We start from the raw sequence: 16,187 nt of genomic DNA on the forward strand, positions 1-16,187 counted from the left end.
ATCAGACAATGTCTTTTATAGAATCAATGTCTGAGTAAACCATTGGATGTTTCTCATGTGAGTGGGTCTGACTCGCTGTACTTACTCTTGAGGAAGCTGGGCGACATTTTAGGTTTTTTGCGTTGGCTCCACCGAGCGGCTGGAGCTTGTTTTGTAAATAACACTTTTCCTTAAAGAAACTTTTGCATTGATGAAAGATTACTTTTGCATTGAAGTTCCCGGACAGATTGAGAGTGGACACTACGGATGACCGCAAAATATCTACATGCTCACACAAAGGATGACACTAATAAAGTTGACGGATTGTGTAAGTCATGGTATATACTTTTATGCGGCCTCCGAGTGAATTGACTCGACCATCCGGGGAACCGTGATGCCGGTTTTGTTTCTTTTTGTATTGGTTCCGCCTAGCGGCTGGAGCTTGTTCTATTGAATAACACTCCTTTGGAACAGCTGTGGATTAATCTGTTCGTTCTTCGTGCTTATTCCTCCTGCTGGCTGCAGTTTGTTTTGTTGAGTTTTTTTACGGGACATTGGAATGATTACGTCATACGCCGAACTCATAACAGCTGGCTCACTGAACATTCGTTTGTCTGTCTGAGGAATCTGAATGGTTTTATATTGGCTGGAATTTGTTTTGTGAAAGATCACATCCTTGAGACAGTTCTGTGGATGAATCTATACGTTCTTTGAGTTCATTCTTCCTATTTGCTGGGTTTATTTTACAAAGTATTTTCTGTTATGTAATTTTGCCTCACAAATTTGTGAGGCAAAATTGAGCAATCCGATGGCAAAGTTGTCGTGGGGGCTCGTGGGCATTCATGGACCATTTGAGTTTAGAGGGATTGTCGCCGGTTGGCGCTTTCGTGCGTGGGGTTAATGCGCATGTTTTTCTTTTTTCTGTTTGTTTTGTTCGGTTGGGTGTTTGGGGGTTGATTGTTTCACTAATGAGGAATATGGTCTGTATAATTTTGTTTTTCACACACAATTATTTTTTTTTATTATATCAATATGTCAGTTGTTAATATGAGTGTACTATCTCTCTCCACATGGAATGTGAATGGGTTGGGGCACCCCATAAAAAGAAGGAATTCTTTTTATTAAGGTTATTACTTTTCTTAAACTTAAGAAATATGATATAGTGTTTCTTCAAGAAACACATCTCTCCCCACAGGAAGCTGAAAAATTTGGGAAGATATGGGGTGGACATGTTTTCTTTAGTGCTGGCTCAAGTAAGAGCAAGGGAGTCATTATATTGGTAAACAAACATCTACAATTCAAATGTCTCAAACAGATTAAAGATAAATTAGGAAGAGTCATTATTGTTTTAGCTGAAATTCAGGGGCAAAGGTTGATTTTGGCTAATATTTACGCACCTAACACTGATGATCTGGGCTTTTTTATAGATCTTGAAGGGATGTTGCAAACCGCTGGCACCCTTCATAATATAATATTGGGAGGAGACTTTAATCTTTTGATGGACTCAGTCCTTGATCACAGTGAAGCAAAAGTGTGTAAGCCCCCTAGAGCAACATTGACGCTTCACAGGATGTGTAAAAATTGGTTTTACAGATATTTGGAGACTTTTGAACCCATCTGGTAGGGACTATACATTTTTTTCATCATACATAAGATTTATTCTAAAATAGATTTTTTTTTTTAATCCCTCATTTCATCTGTTGTTGATTGCTCAATTGGAAACATTTTAGTCTCAGATCATGCCCTGGTGAGTTTAGAGGTGTTGCCTCATATAGAGAAAAAGAAATCATATAGTTGGTGCCTTAATGTGTCCCTTTTGCAAAATCCTGATTTCCAACAAATGTTAAAGACTGAAATCAATGTTTATATGGAGACCAAGTGGTCCTCAGTATCCTCTGTGGGCGTGGCATGGGAGGCACTTAAGGCAATTTAAGGGGTCGGATCATACTGTAGCCTCATTCATCAAAAAATCCAAAGCACAAGAACTCGTGGAGTTGGAAGAGAATATTAAAAGTGCAGAGGCAGAGCTGAAGCGCCGTATGTCAGCTGATAGCCTCAAAGAATTGACCCGAACTGGCCCCACTTTTGTTAGAAGTTTATACTGAATCATTAAAGAATGGAAAGCTTCCTCCAACCATGACACAAGCCCGGATCAGTCTGATTCTTAAAAAGGACAAAGATCCAAGCGAGTGTAAACGTTACCATCCAATCTCCCTGATCCAACTAGATGTTAAAATATTGTCAAAAATTTTGGCTAATCATTTAAGTAAGGTTATGACATCTCTTATACATATAGATCAGGTGGGATTTATTCGGGCCGTAGCTCTTCTACATTAGGCGTCTCATCAATATCATGTGGTCAGTAGCGAATGATCATTCTCCGGTCACTGCCATCTCACTTGATGCCGAAAATGCATTTGATATGGTAGAATGGGATTATCTTTTTAAGATTTTGGAAATGTATGGGTTCGTGAGTACATTTATTAGTTGGATTAAGTTACTTTATAGACACCCTGTAGCAGCGGTACAAAAAATTTTATTAATTTCAGATTATTTTACTCTGGATAGGGGCACTCAGCAGGGCTGCCCTCTTTCCCCTTTATTGTTCTGTCTTTCCCTGGAACCATTAGCAGCATAAGGGGGGAGAATGATTTTCCAGGAGTGGTGGCGGGAGGTGTTTCGCATAAGCTTCTGCTTTACGCAGATGATGTTTTATTATTTGTCTCTGAACCTACTAGATCTATGCCTTGCCTCCACAGAATTATTAATTCCTTTTCCAAGTTCTCAGGATACAAAGTAAATTGGTCTAAATCCGAAGCTTTGGCTCTGACAGCGTACTGTCCAGTCACGGCTTTCCAGCCGGGCACCTTCCAATGGCCCAAACAGGGCATTAAGTATTTGGGGATTTTATTCCCAACAAATTGGTCTGATTTAGTTAGTTCATTTTGACCCTTTAATAAAAAGATTTTCCAGCGATGTGGCAGGTGAGCTTCATTACATTTATCAATGATTGGGAAGGTTAATGTTATTAAAATGAATTATATTCCAAAATTTAACTACCCGCTACAATCTCTCCCTGTAGATGTCCCCCTCTCTTATTTCAAGCAATTTGATAGCATAGCGAAGTCCTTCATTTGGAATGGTAAACGTCCCAGATTGCATTTTAATAAGTTACATAGGCCGACTGACAAAGGAGGGCTAGGCCTACCCAGGATTTTTTTTTATTACTATGCATTCAGTCTGACATTTGGCTAATTGGTCACTCCCACCTGAGAGAGCCCCTCCCTGGTTTGTTATTGGCAATTCTTGGCCCTATTTCGCCATTACAAAGCATCTATATCAAACTAATCAGAAAAGTTGTTACACCCCGTTATTTCGCATTTACACTCGGTATGGATAAAGTGTCCAGATTGTTCAAATTGGACACATTTAAATGTTGCCTCGAGCATATGGCAGAACCCAATATTATTTATTGGCAAGTCCCCGTTCTGCTGGCCAGAGTGGATTGTGAGGGGGGTTGCTACACTTGGTGACCTATATGAAAGTGGAATGTTGAAAACTTGGTCCAACATTTTGGGATCCCCAGACCTCAGTTTTATAGGTATTTACAATTGCGCCACCTGCTTTGTACTATTTTTGGGAGTAGCACTCACTTAAGGAGGCAGATGCTTTGGGAGTGGTGATTGCGGCTTTTGGAAAAGGTCATGAGGCATCAGTGTACTACTCCCTGTTAATTCAGAGTATGGGGATGGAGCTTTAACTTCTATTAAGAGATTATGGGAGAAAGATTTGAATTTGGTATTGGAGGATGGAGTGTGGACTAAGATTCTGAAAAATGTCAAGCCTGCATCTAGAGATGCAAGGGTTCGCCTTATGCAATTTAAGATTTTACAAAGATTTTATTGGACCCCCTCTAGATTATATAGGCTTGGTCTTAAAGACACACCCACCTGCTGGCGATGCTAATCAGAAGTTGGAGACAAAACCCATGTTTTTTGGGGATTCGTTAAGATCCAAGATTTTTGGTTAAAGATTCAGAATTATTTGCGTGACATTCTGGGCACTCAAATTTTACTTTGCCACAGACTTTGTATTTTGGGCGATGGGGAAGTTATAAATTCGGGGGACAAATATATAAAAAAATTGGGTTCTGACTGGCGTGATGATTGGCAGACAAATTATTTTAAGGGGATGGAAGTCAGATGGCGCGCCACCATTTCCGGAGTGGTGTGCGGAGATGGGGAGGGTGGCGGCTTATGAGAAGATGATAGATGGAAGGCTGGGGCTGGAGGACTTATTTTTCAGGAAGTGGGGTATGTATTTGGCAGTTTTGGAGGACTCTAGGGGAAGAGATGTGGAGGGAGACGTTTAGTTTAATTATGCATGTTTATTATATATTTTATTTTTTATTTTTTTTATTTTTTTTATTTTGTTATTGTTTGTGTGCGTGTTTTATTTTATGTGACCACAGGGGTGTTCTTTGGTGTAGGGTGGGGTTGGTGTCTGGGGAGGGATGTTGATGAGGGTTAAAAGTTAAATGTTGATTCGGTGTGTATATATTGTGTTTTTCTCTGTTGTGTTTTTTCTTTGAATCAATAAAAAATGTTAATTACAAAAAACTGGGTCCTTACTAGTGTGATGATCGGCAGTAAAGTGATCCTTGGGGCATGGAAGTGGGCTGGTGCGCCCTCATTACATGAGTGGTGCACCGAATTGGGTAGAGTGGCGGCCTTTGAAAAGATGTCGCATAGATGGCTGGGCAGCTTGGGTGCCTTTGAGAAGAAGTGGGGCACTTATTTGGCCTTCTTGGAGGATTGCCAGGGAGGAACAATGGAGAGGTACAGTATAAATGGTGTGTATGTAATTAATTGATGTGTGGAACCCTTTTTCTTATTTGTAGGGCATTTTTTTGTGGGTTTTTTTTTTTTTTTATGTCTGGATATTTGCTCTGGACTGTATGTGTGTCTGTTATTATTCGGTGTCTGACCACTGGAATGTGTGTTGGGTGGAGGGGAGGGGAGGGATGGAGGGGGGATTCCGTGTTTTCATGTGCTGTTTGTTTTGATTTGAGTGTGGAATCAATAAAAATTGTTAATGACAGGTTTAGCATTTATTTCTCCTCAAAACTGTAATGGAACTTATTCCAAAGTACTGAAGTCTAGCTAGATTGTAGTGTTTTGCATAGATCCATTGAAAGAAGCAGCTAAAGCAAATAGATTTCAGCTTCGATCGGTCATCAGAAACTAAAGAAAGCTCAGAGCTTAATGGTGGACTTAAGTCTCTATCCAAACAAACACTAGCATGACGTCATTGCTCTGGAATGAGTAAGGCCAATCCCTGTAACCATAGAAAAGTATCAGAGCAAAAACAATAGGTTTTCTAGCCCTTCAGGCTTGAACCCCTGATAATAATACAAATAATAATAATAATAAAAATCAGAAAATCTTCGGACGCCTAATGATGCTGTTTTATATGTAATGCTCTCTTTTGCGATGCAGAGCTGCATTATCGAAAATTCACTTTTAAATACAAAAGTACATTCTGGTGAGAAATTACTCGAAAAAGCTTTCAGAGCTCAAAACGTTGGTTTACGGCCTTTGTGAGCTATTTTATATATTATGCACAGTTATATGCGAACATCCAGACATCTAATTGTCTGAAAACAAATTGTAATTATGCAGTTGTACATATAATGCTCTCTTTTGAAATGCTGAGCTTGCATAGGAGTGACATTAGTGAAAAGTCATGTTTCAATGAAAACGAACTGAATTCTGATGAGAAATGACTCCAAATAGCTTTCTAAGCGTAAAATGTTGTTTTTAGGCCTTTGTGAGCTGTTTTATTTATTATGCACAGTTCTGTGTGGACATTCAGATTTCTTTATTGAACTGACTTTATCGTAAAATGTCTGAAAACATTTGAATGCTTCTTTTATAAAATATCTGAAAACTAGCTGTAATGATGCAGTTTTACATGTAAAGCTCTCTTTTGAAATGTTGAGCTTACATAGGAGTGACATTAGTGAAAAGTCATTTTTCAATGAAAACCAACAGAATGCTGATGAGAAATAACTCCAAATAGCTTTCAAAGGGTAAAATGTAGTTTTAGGGTCTTTATGAGCTGTTTTGTGAATTATGTACAGTTCTGGGTGTTCATACAGATTTCCTTATTAAATTGACTGTCGTAAAATGTCTGAAAAAGTTATAATGATGCAGTTTTACATGTAATGCTCTCTTTTGCGATGAGAGCTGCATAGAAGTGACATTATTGAAAGATCACGTTTCAATACAAAAGAAGTAAATTCTGATGAGAAATGACTCGAAAAAGCTTTCAGAGCTCAAAATGTTGGGTTAGGGCCTTTGTGAGCTGTTTTATATATTATGCACATTCTATTTGGACATCCAGACATCTAATTAAAATGCCTGTTTCTTTCATAAAATGTCTGAAAACTAGTTGAAATTATGCAGTTTTACATGTAAAGCTCTCTTTTGAAATGTTGAGATTGCATAGAACTGACATTAGTGAAAAGTCTATGAAAACGAACTGAATTCTGAAGAGAAATGACTGCAAATAGCTTTCTAAGTGTAAAATGTTGTTTTAGGGCCTTTGTGAGCTGTTTTATGAATTATGTACAGTTCTGGGTGTTCATACAGATTTCCTTATTAAATTGACTGTCGTAAAATGTCTGAAAAAAGTTATAATGATGCAGTTTTACATGTAATGCTCTCTTTTGCGATGAGAGCTGCATAGAAGTGACATTATTGAAAGATCACGTTTCAATACAAAAGAAGTAAATTCTGATGAGAAATGACTCGAAAAAGCTTTCAGAGCTCAAAATGTTGGGTTAGGGCCTTTGTGAGCTGTTTTATATATTATGCACATTCTATTTGGACATCCAGACATCTAATTAAAATGCCTGTTTCTTTCATAAAATGTCTGAAAACTAGTTGAAATTATGCAGTTTTACATGTAAAGCTCTCTTTTGAAATGTTGAGATTGCATATACTGACATTAGTGAAAAGTCTATGAAAACGAACTGAATTCTGAAGAGAAATGACTGCAAATAGCTTTCTAAGTGTAAAATGTTGTTTTAGGGCCTTTGTGAGCTGTTTTATTTATTATGCACAGTTTTGTGTGGACATACATCTAATTAAATTGCCTTTTTCTTTCATAAAATGTCTGAAAACTAGTTGTAATGATGCAGTTTTACATGTAAAGCTTTCTTTAGAAATGTTTAGCTTGGATAGGAATGACGTTAGTAAAATGTCATGTTTCAATGAAAACGAACTGAATTCTGATGAGAAATTACTCCAAATAGCTTTCAAAAGGTAAAATGTTATTTTAGGGCCTTTGTGAGCTGTTATATGAATTATGCACAGTTCTGGGTGTTCATACAGATTTCCTTATTAAATTGATCTATCGTAAAATGTCTGAAAACAAGTTAAAATGATGCTGTTTTACATGTAATTCTCTCTTTTGAAATGCAGAGTTGCATAGGAGTGACATTATTGAAAAATCACGTTTCAAAACAAAAAAAGTAAATTCTGATTAGAAAAAATGCGAAAAAGCTTTCTGAGTTCAAAATGTTGTTTAGGGCCTTTGTGAGCTGTTATATGAGTTATGCACAGTTCTGTGGTGACATTCAGATATCTTCATTGAATTGACTCTATCGTACAATGTCTGAAAACAAGTTATAATGATGCAGTTTTACATATAACGCTCTCTTTTGCGATGAGAGCTGCATAGAAGTGACATTACTGAAAAATCACGTTTCAATACAAAAGAAGTAAATTCTGATGAGAAATGACTCCAAATAGCTTTCTAATTGTAAAATGTTGTTTTGGGGCATTTGTGAGCTGTTTTATTTATTATGCACAGTTCTGTGTGGACATACAGACATATAATTCAATTGCCTGTTTCTTTTATAAAATATCTGAAAACCAGTTATAATGACGCAGTTTTACATGTAGTGCTCTCTTTTGCAATGAGAGCTGCACAGAAGTGACATTATTGAAAAATCACGGTACAATACAAAAGAAGTAATATCTGATGAGAAATGACTCCAAATAGCTTTCTAATTGTAAAATGTTGTTTTGGGGCATTTGTGTGCTGTTTTATTTATTATGCACAGTTCTGTGGGGATATTCAGATTTCCTTTTTAATTGACTCTATCGTAAAATGTCTGAAAACCAGTTGTAATGATGCAGTTTTACATGTAATGCTCTCTTTTGCGATGAGAGCTGCATAGAAGTGACATTATTGAAAAATCACGTTTCAATACAAAAGAAGTAAATTCTAATGAGAAATGACTCCAAATAGCTTTCTAAGCTAAAATGTTGTTTTTGGGCATTTGTGAGCTGTTTCATTTATTATGCACAGTTCTGTGGGGACATTCAGACATATAATTCAATTGCCTATTTCTTTTATAAAATATCTAAAAACTAATTGTAATGATGCAGTTTTACATGTAATGCTCTCTTTTGCGAAGAGAGTTGCATAGAAGTGACATTATTGAAAAATCACGTTTCAATACAAAAGAAGTAAATTCTGATGAGAAATGACTCCAAATAGCTTTCTAAGGGTTAAATGTTGTTTTGGGGCCTTTGTGAGCTGTTTTATTTATTATGCACAGTTCTGTGGGGATATTCAGATTTCCTTTTTAAATTGACTCTATCGTAAAATGTCTGAAAACCAGTTGTAATGATGCAGTTTTACATGTAATGCTCTCTTTTGCGATGAGAGCTGCATAGAAGTGACATTATTGAAAAATCACGTTTCAATACAAAAGAAGTAAATTCTAATGAGAAATGACTCCAAATAGCTTTCTAAGCTAAAATGTTGTTTTTGGGCATTTGTGAGCTGTTTCATTTATTATGCACAGTTCTGTGGGGACATTCAGACATATAATTCAATTGCCTGTTTCTTTTATAAAATATCTAAAAACTAATTGTAATGATGCAGTTTTACATGTAATGCTCTCTTTTGCGATGCAGAGCTGCATAGGAGTGACATTACTGAAAAGTCATGTTTCATTGAAAACGAACTGAATTCTGATGAGAAATGACTGCAAATAGATTTCTAAGGGTAAAATGTTGTTTTTTGGTTCTTTTTGAGCTGTTTTATTTATTATGCACAGTTCTGTGGGGATATTCAGATTTCCATTTAAAATCACTCTCTCGTAAAATGTCTGAAAACCAGTTATAATGACGCAGTTTTACATGTAATGCTCTCTTTTGCGATGAGAGCTGCATAGAAGTGACATTATTGAAAAATCACGGTTCAATACAAAATAAATAAATTTTGATGATAAATGTTGCCAAAAAGCTTTCTGAGTTCAAAATGTTGTTTAGGGCCTTTGTGAGCTGTTATATGAGTTATGCACAGTTCTGTGGTGACATTCAGATATCTTTATTGAATTGACTATCGTAAAATGTCTGAAAACAAGTTATAATGATGCAATTGTGTATGTAATGCTCTCTTTTGCGATGCAGAGCTGCATAGGAGTGACATTTCTGAAAAGTCATGTTTCATTGAAAACGAACTGAATTCTGATGAGAAATGATGCGAAAAAGCTTTCTGAGTTCAAAATGTTGTTTAGGGCCTTTGTGAGCTGTTATATGAGTTATGCACAGTTCTGTGGGGACATTCAGATTTCTTTATTGAATTGACTCTTATCGTAAAATGACTGAAAAAAAGTTATAATGATGCAGTTGTACATGTAATGCTGTCTTTTGCTATGCACAGCAAGCATAGGAGTGACAATAGTGAAAAGTCTTGTTTCAATGAAAACGAACTGAATTCTGATGAGAAATGACTCCAAATAGCTTTCTAAGCATAAAATGTTGTTTTTGGGCCAATGTGAGCTGTTATATGAGTTTTGCACAGTTCTGTGGGGACATGCAGACATCTAATTCAAATGCCTGTTTCTTTTATAAAATATCTGAAAAGTAGTTGTAATGATGCAGATTTACATCTAATGCTATCTTTTGCGATGCAGAGCTGCATAGAAGTGACATTATTGAAAAATCACGTTTCAATACAAAAGAAGTAAATTCTGATGAGAAATGACTCCAAATAGCTTTCTAAGGGTTAAATGTTGTTTTGCGGCCTTTGTGAGCTGTTTTATTTATTATGCCCAGTTCTGTGGGGATATTCAGATTTCCTTTTTAAATTGACTATCGTAAAATGTCTGAAAACAAGTTATAATGATGCAGTTTTACATGTAATGCTCTCTTTTGCGATGCAGAGCTGCATAGGAGTGACATTACTGAAAAGTCATGTTTCATTGAAAACGAACTGAAAACTGATGAGAAATGACTCCAAATAGCTTTCTAAGCATAAAATGTTGTTTTTTGGCCAATGTGAGCTGTTATATGAATTTTGCACAGTTCAGTGGGGACATGCAGACATCTAATTCAAATGCCTGTCTCTTTTATAAAATATCTGAAAACTAGTTGTAATGATGCAGATTTACATCTAATGCTATCTTTTGCGATGCAGAGCTGCATAGGAGTGACATTACTGAAAAGTCATGTTTCATTGAAAACGAACTGAATTCTGATGAGAAATGACTGCAAATAGATTTCTAAGGGTAAAATGTTGTTTTTTGGTTCTTTTTGAGCTGTTTTATTTATTATGCACAGTTCTGTGAGAATATTCAGTTTTCCATTTATATTGACTCTATCGTAAAATGTCTGAAAACCAGATGTAATGATACAGTTTTACATGTAATGCTCTCTTTTGCGATGAGAGCTGCATAGAAGTGACATTATTAAAAAATCACGTTTCAATACAAAAGAAGTAAATTCTGATGAGAAATGGCTCCAAATAGCTTTCTAAGCATAAAATGTTGTTTTTGGGCTTTTGTGAGCTGTTATATGAGTTATGAACAGTTCTGTGGGGACATTCAGATTTCTTTGTTGAATTGACTCGATCGCAAAAAATGTCTGAAAACAAGTTATAATGATGCAAATGTATATGTAATGCTCTCTTTTGCGATGCAGAGCTGCATAGGAGTGACATTAATGAAAAGTCGTTTCATTGAATACGAACTGAATTCTGATGAGAAATGACTGCAAATAGCTTTCTAAGCATAAAATGTTGTTTTTGGGCCTTTGTGAGCTGTTATATGAGTTATGAACAGTTCTGTGAGGATATTCAGATTTCCTTTTTAATTGACTCTATCGTAAAATGTCTGAAAACAAGTTATAATGATGCAGTTTTACATGTAATGCTCTCTTTTGCGATGCAGATCTGCATAGGAGTGACATTACTGAAAAGTCATGTTTCATTGAAAACGAACTGAATTCTGATGAGAAATGACTGCAAATAGCTTTCTAAGGGTAAAATGTTGTTTTTTGGTTCTTTTTGAGCTGTTCTATTTATTATGCACAGTTCTGTGGGGATATTCAGATTTCCTTTTTAAATTGACTCTATCGTAAAATGTCTGAAAACCAGTTATAATGATGCAGTTTTACATGTAATGCTCTCTTTTGCGATGCCGAGCTACATAGGAGTGACATTAGTGAAAAGTCATGTTTCATTGAAAACGAACTGAAAACTGATGAGAAATGACTCCAAATAGCTTTCTAAGCATAAAATGTTGTTTTTGGGCCAATGTGAGCTGTTATATGACTTTTGCACAGTTCAGTGGGGACATGCAGACATCTAATTCAAATGCCTGTTTCTTTTATAAAATATCTGAAAACTAGTTGTAATGATGCAGATTTACATCTAATGCTATCTTTTGCGATGCAGAGCTGCATAGGAGTGACATTGCTGAAAAGTCATGTTTCATTGAAAACGAACTGAATTCTGATGAGAAATGACTGCAAATAGATTTCTAAGGGTTAAATGTTGTTTTGGGGCCTTTGTGAGCTGTTTTATTTATTATGCACAGTTCTGTGGGGATATTCAGATTTCCTTTTTAAATTGACTCTATCGTAAAATGTCTGAAAACCAGTTATAATGATGCAGTTTTACATGTAATGCTCTCTTTTGCGATGCAGAGCTGCATAGGAGTGACATTACTGAAAAGTCATGTTTCATTGAAAACGAACTGAATTCTGATGAGAAATGACTGCAAATAGATTTCTAAGGGTAAAATGTTGTTTTTTGGTTCTTTTTGAGCTGTTTTATTTATTATGCACAGTTCTGTGGGGATATTCAGATTTCCATTTAAAATGACTCTCTCGTAAAATGTCTGAAAACCAGTTATAATGACGCAGTTTTACATGTAATGCTCTCTTTTGCGATGAGAGCTGCATAGAAGTGACATTATTGAAAAATCACGTTTCAATACAAAAGAAGTAAATTCTGATGAGAAATGACTCCAAATAGCTTTCTAAGCTAAAATGTTGTTTTTGGGCATTTGTGAGCTGTTTCATTTATTATGCACAGTTCTGTGGGGACATTCAGACATATAATTCAATTGCCTGTTTCTTTTATAAAATATCTAAAAACTAATTGTAATGATGCAGTTTTACATGTAATGCTCTCTTTTGCGAAGAGAGTTGCATAGAAGTGACATTATTGAAAAATCACGTTTCAATACAAAAGAAGTAAATTCTGATGAGAAATGGCTCCAAATAGCTTTCTAAGCATAAAATGTTGTTTTTGGGCTTTTGTGAGCTGTTATATGAGTTATGCACAGTTCTGTGGGGACATTCAGATTTCTTTGTTGAATTGTCTCGATCGCAAAAAATGTCTGAAAACAAGTTATAATGATGCAAATGTATATGTAATGCTCTCTTTTGCGATGCAGAGCTGCATAGGAGTGACATTAGTGAAAAGTCGTTTCATTGAATACGAACTGAATTCTGATGAGAAATGACTGCAAATAGCTTTCTAAGGGTAAAATGTTGTTTTGCGGCCTTTGTGAGCTGTTTTATTTATTATGCACAGTTGTTTGGGGATATTCAGATTTCCTTTTTAAATTGATTATCGTAAAATGTCTGAAAACAAGTTATAATGATGCAGTTTTACATGTAATGCTCTCTTTTGCGATGCAGAGCTGCATAGGAGTGACATTACTGAAAAGTCATGTTTCATTGAAAACGAACTGAATTCTGATGAGAAATGACTGCAAATAGCTTTCTAAGGGTAAAATGTTGTTTTTTGGTTCTTTGTGAGCTGTTTTATTTATTATGCACAGTTCTGTGGGGATATTCAGATTTCCTTTTTAAATTGACTATCGTAAAATGTCTGAAAACCAGTTATAATGATGCAGTTTTACATGTAATGCTCTCTTTTGCGATGCCGAGCTGCATAGGAGTGACATTAGTGAAAAGTCATTTTTCATTGAAAACGAACTGAAAACTGATGAGAAATGACTCCAAATAGCTTTCTAAGCATAAAATGTTGTTTTTGGGCCAATGTGAGCTGTTATATGAGTTTTGCACAGTTCTGTGGGGACATGCAGACATCTAATTCAAATGCCTGTTTCTTTTATAAAATATCTGAAAAGTAGTTGTAATGATGCAGATTTACATCTAATGCTATCTTTTGCGATGCAGAGCTGCATAGAAGTGACATTATTGAAAAATCACGTTTCAATACAAAAGAAGTAAATTCTGATGAGAAATGACTCCAAATAGCTTTCTAAGCATAAAATGTTGTTTTTGGGCCTTTGTGAGCTGTTTTATGAGTTATGAACAGTTCTGTGGGGACATTCAGATTTCTTTGTTGAATTTTCTCGATCGCAAAAAATGTCTGAAAAGAAGTTATAATGATGCAAATGTATATGTAATGCTCTCTTTTGCGATGCAGAGCTGCATAGGAGTGACATTAGTGAAAAGTCGTTTCATTGAATACGAACTGAATTCTGATGAGAAATGACTCCAAATAGCTTTCTAAGGGTTAAATGTTGTTTTGGGGCCTTTGTGAGCTGTTTTATTTATTATGCCCAGTTCTGTGGGGATATTCAGATTTCCTTTTTAAATTGACTATCGTAAAATGTCTGAAAACAAGTTATAATGATGCAGTTTTACATGTAATGCTCTCTTTTGCGATGCAGAGCTGCATAGGAGTGACATTACTGAAAAGTCATGTTTCATTGAAAACGAACTGAATTCTGATGAGAAATGACTGCAAATAGATTTCTAAGGGTATAATGTTGTTTTTTGGTTCTTTTTGAGCTGTTTTATTTATTATGCACAGTTCTGTGAGAATATTCAGTTTTCCATTTATATTGACTCTATCGTAAAATGTCTGAAAACCAGATGTAATGATACAGTTTTACATGTAATGCTCTCTTTTGCGATGTGAGCTGCATAGAAGTGACATTATTAAAAAATCACGTTTCAATACAAAAGAAGTAAATTCTGATGAGAAATGGCTCCAAATAGCTTTCTAAGCATAAAATGTTGTTTTTGGGCTTTTGTGAGCTGTTATATGAGTTATGAACAGTTCTGTGGGGACATTCAGATTTCTTTGTTGAATTGTCTCGATCGCAAAAAATGTCTGAAAACAAGTTATAATGATGCAAATGTATATGTAATGCTCTCTTTTGCGATGCAGAGCTGCATAGGAGTGACATTAATGAAAAGTCGTTTCATTGAATACGAACTGAATTCTGATGAGAAATGACTGCAAATAGCTTTCTAAGCATAAAATGTTGTTTTTGGGCCTTTGTGAGCTGTTATATGAGTTATGAACAGTTCTGTGAGGATATTCAGATTTCCTTTTTAATTGACTCTATCGTAAAATGTCTGAAAACAAGTTATAATGATGCAGTTTTACATGTAATGCTCTCTTTTGCGATGCAGATCTGCATAGGAGTGACATTACTGAAAAGTCATGTTTCATTGAAAACGAACTGAATTCTGATGAGAAATGACTGCAAATAGCTTTCTAAGGGTAAAATGTTGTTTTTTGGTTCTTTTTGAGCTGTTCTATTTATTATGCACAGTTCTGTGGGGATATTCAGATTTCCTTTTTAAATTGACTCTATCGTAAAATGTCTGAAAACCAGTTATAATGATGCAGTTTTACATGTAATGCTCTCTTTTGCGATGCCGAGCTACATAGGAGTGACATTAGTGAAAAGTCATGTTTCATTGAAAACGAACTGAATTCTGATGAGAAATGACTGCAAATAGCTTTCTAAGGGTAAAATGTTGTTTTTTGGTTCTTTTTGAGCTGTTCTATTTATTATGCACAGTTCTGTGGGGATATTCAGATTTCCTTTTTAAATTGACTCTATCGTAAAATGTCTGAAAACCAGTTATAATGATGCAGTTTTACATGTAATGCTCTCTTTTGCGATGAGAGTTGCATAGAAGTGACATTATTGAAAAATCACGTTTCAATACAAAAGAAGTAAATTCTGATGAAAAATGACTCCAAATAGCTTTCTAAGCATATAATGTTGTTTTTGGGCCTTTGTGAGCTGTTATATGATTTATGAACAGTTCTGTGGGGATATTCAGATTTCCTTTTTAAATTGACTCTATCGTAAAGTGTCTGAAAACAAGTTATAATGATGCAGTTTTACATGTAATGCTCTCTTTTGCGATGCAGAGCTGCATAGGAGTGACATTGCTGAAAAGTCATGTTTCATTGAAAACGAACTGAATTCTGATGAGAAATGACTGCAAATAGATTTCTAAGGGTTAAATGTTGTTTTGGGGCCTTTGTGAGCTGTTTTATTTATTATGCACAGTTCTGGGGGATATTCAGATTTCCTTTTTAAATTGACTCTATCGTAAAATGTCTGAAAACCAGTTATAATGATGCAGTTTTACATGTAATGCTCTCTTTTGCGATGCAGAGCTGCATAGGAGTGACATTACTGAAAAGTCATGTTTCATTGAAAACGAACTGAATTCTGATGAGAAATGACTGCAAATAGATTTCTAAGGGTAAAATGTTGTTTTTTGGTTCTTTTTGAGCTGTTTTATTTATTATGCACAGTTCTGTGGGGATATTCAGATTTCCATTTAAAATGACTCTCTCGTAAAATGTCTGAAAACCAGTTATAATGACGCAGTTTTACATGTAATGCTCTCTTTTGCGATGCAGATCTGCATAGGAGTGACATTACTGAAAAGTCATGTTTCATTGAAAACGAACTGAATTCTGATGAGAAATGACTGCAAATAGCTTTCTAAGGGTAAAATGTTGTTTTTTGGTTCTTTTTGAGCTGTTCTATTTATTATGCACAGTTCTGTGGGGATATTCAGATTTCCTTTTTAAATTGACTCTATCGT

The sequence above is a fragment of the Myxocyprinus asiaticus genome, chromosome 39 (assembly GCF_019703515.2).
Source record: "Myxocyprinus asiaticus isolate MX2 ecotype Aquarium Trade chromosome 39, UBuf_Myxa_2, whole genome shotgun sequence".
NCBI classification, from domain to species: Eukaryota; Metazoa; Chordata; class Actinopteri; order Cypriniformes; family Catostomidae; genus Myxocyprinus; species Myxocyprinus asiaticus.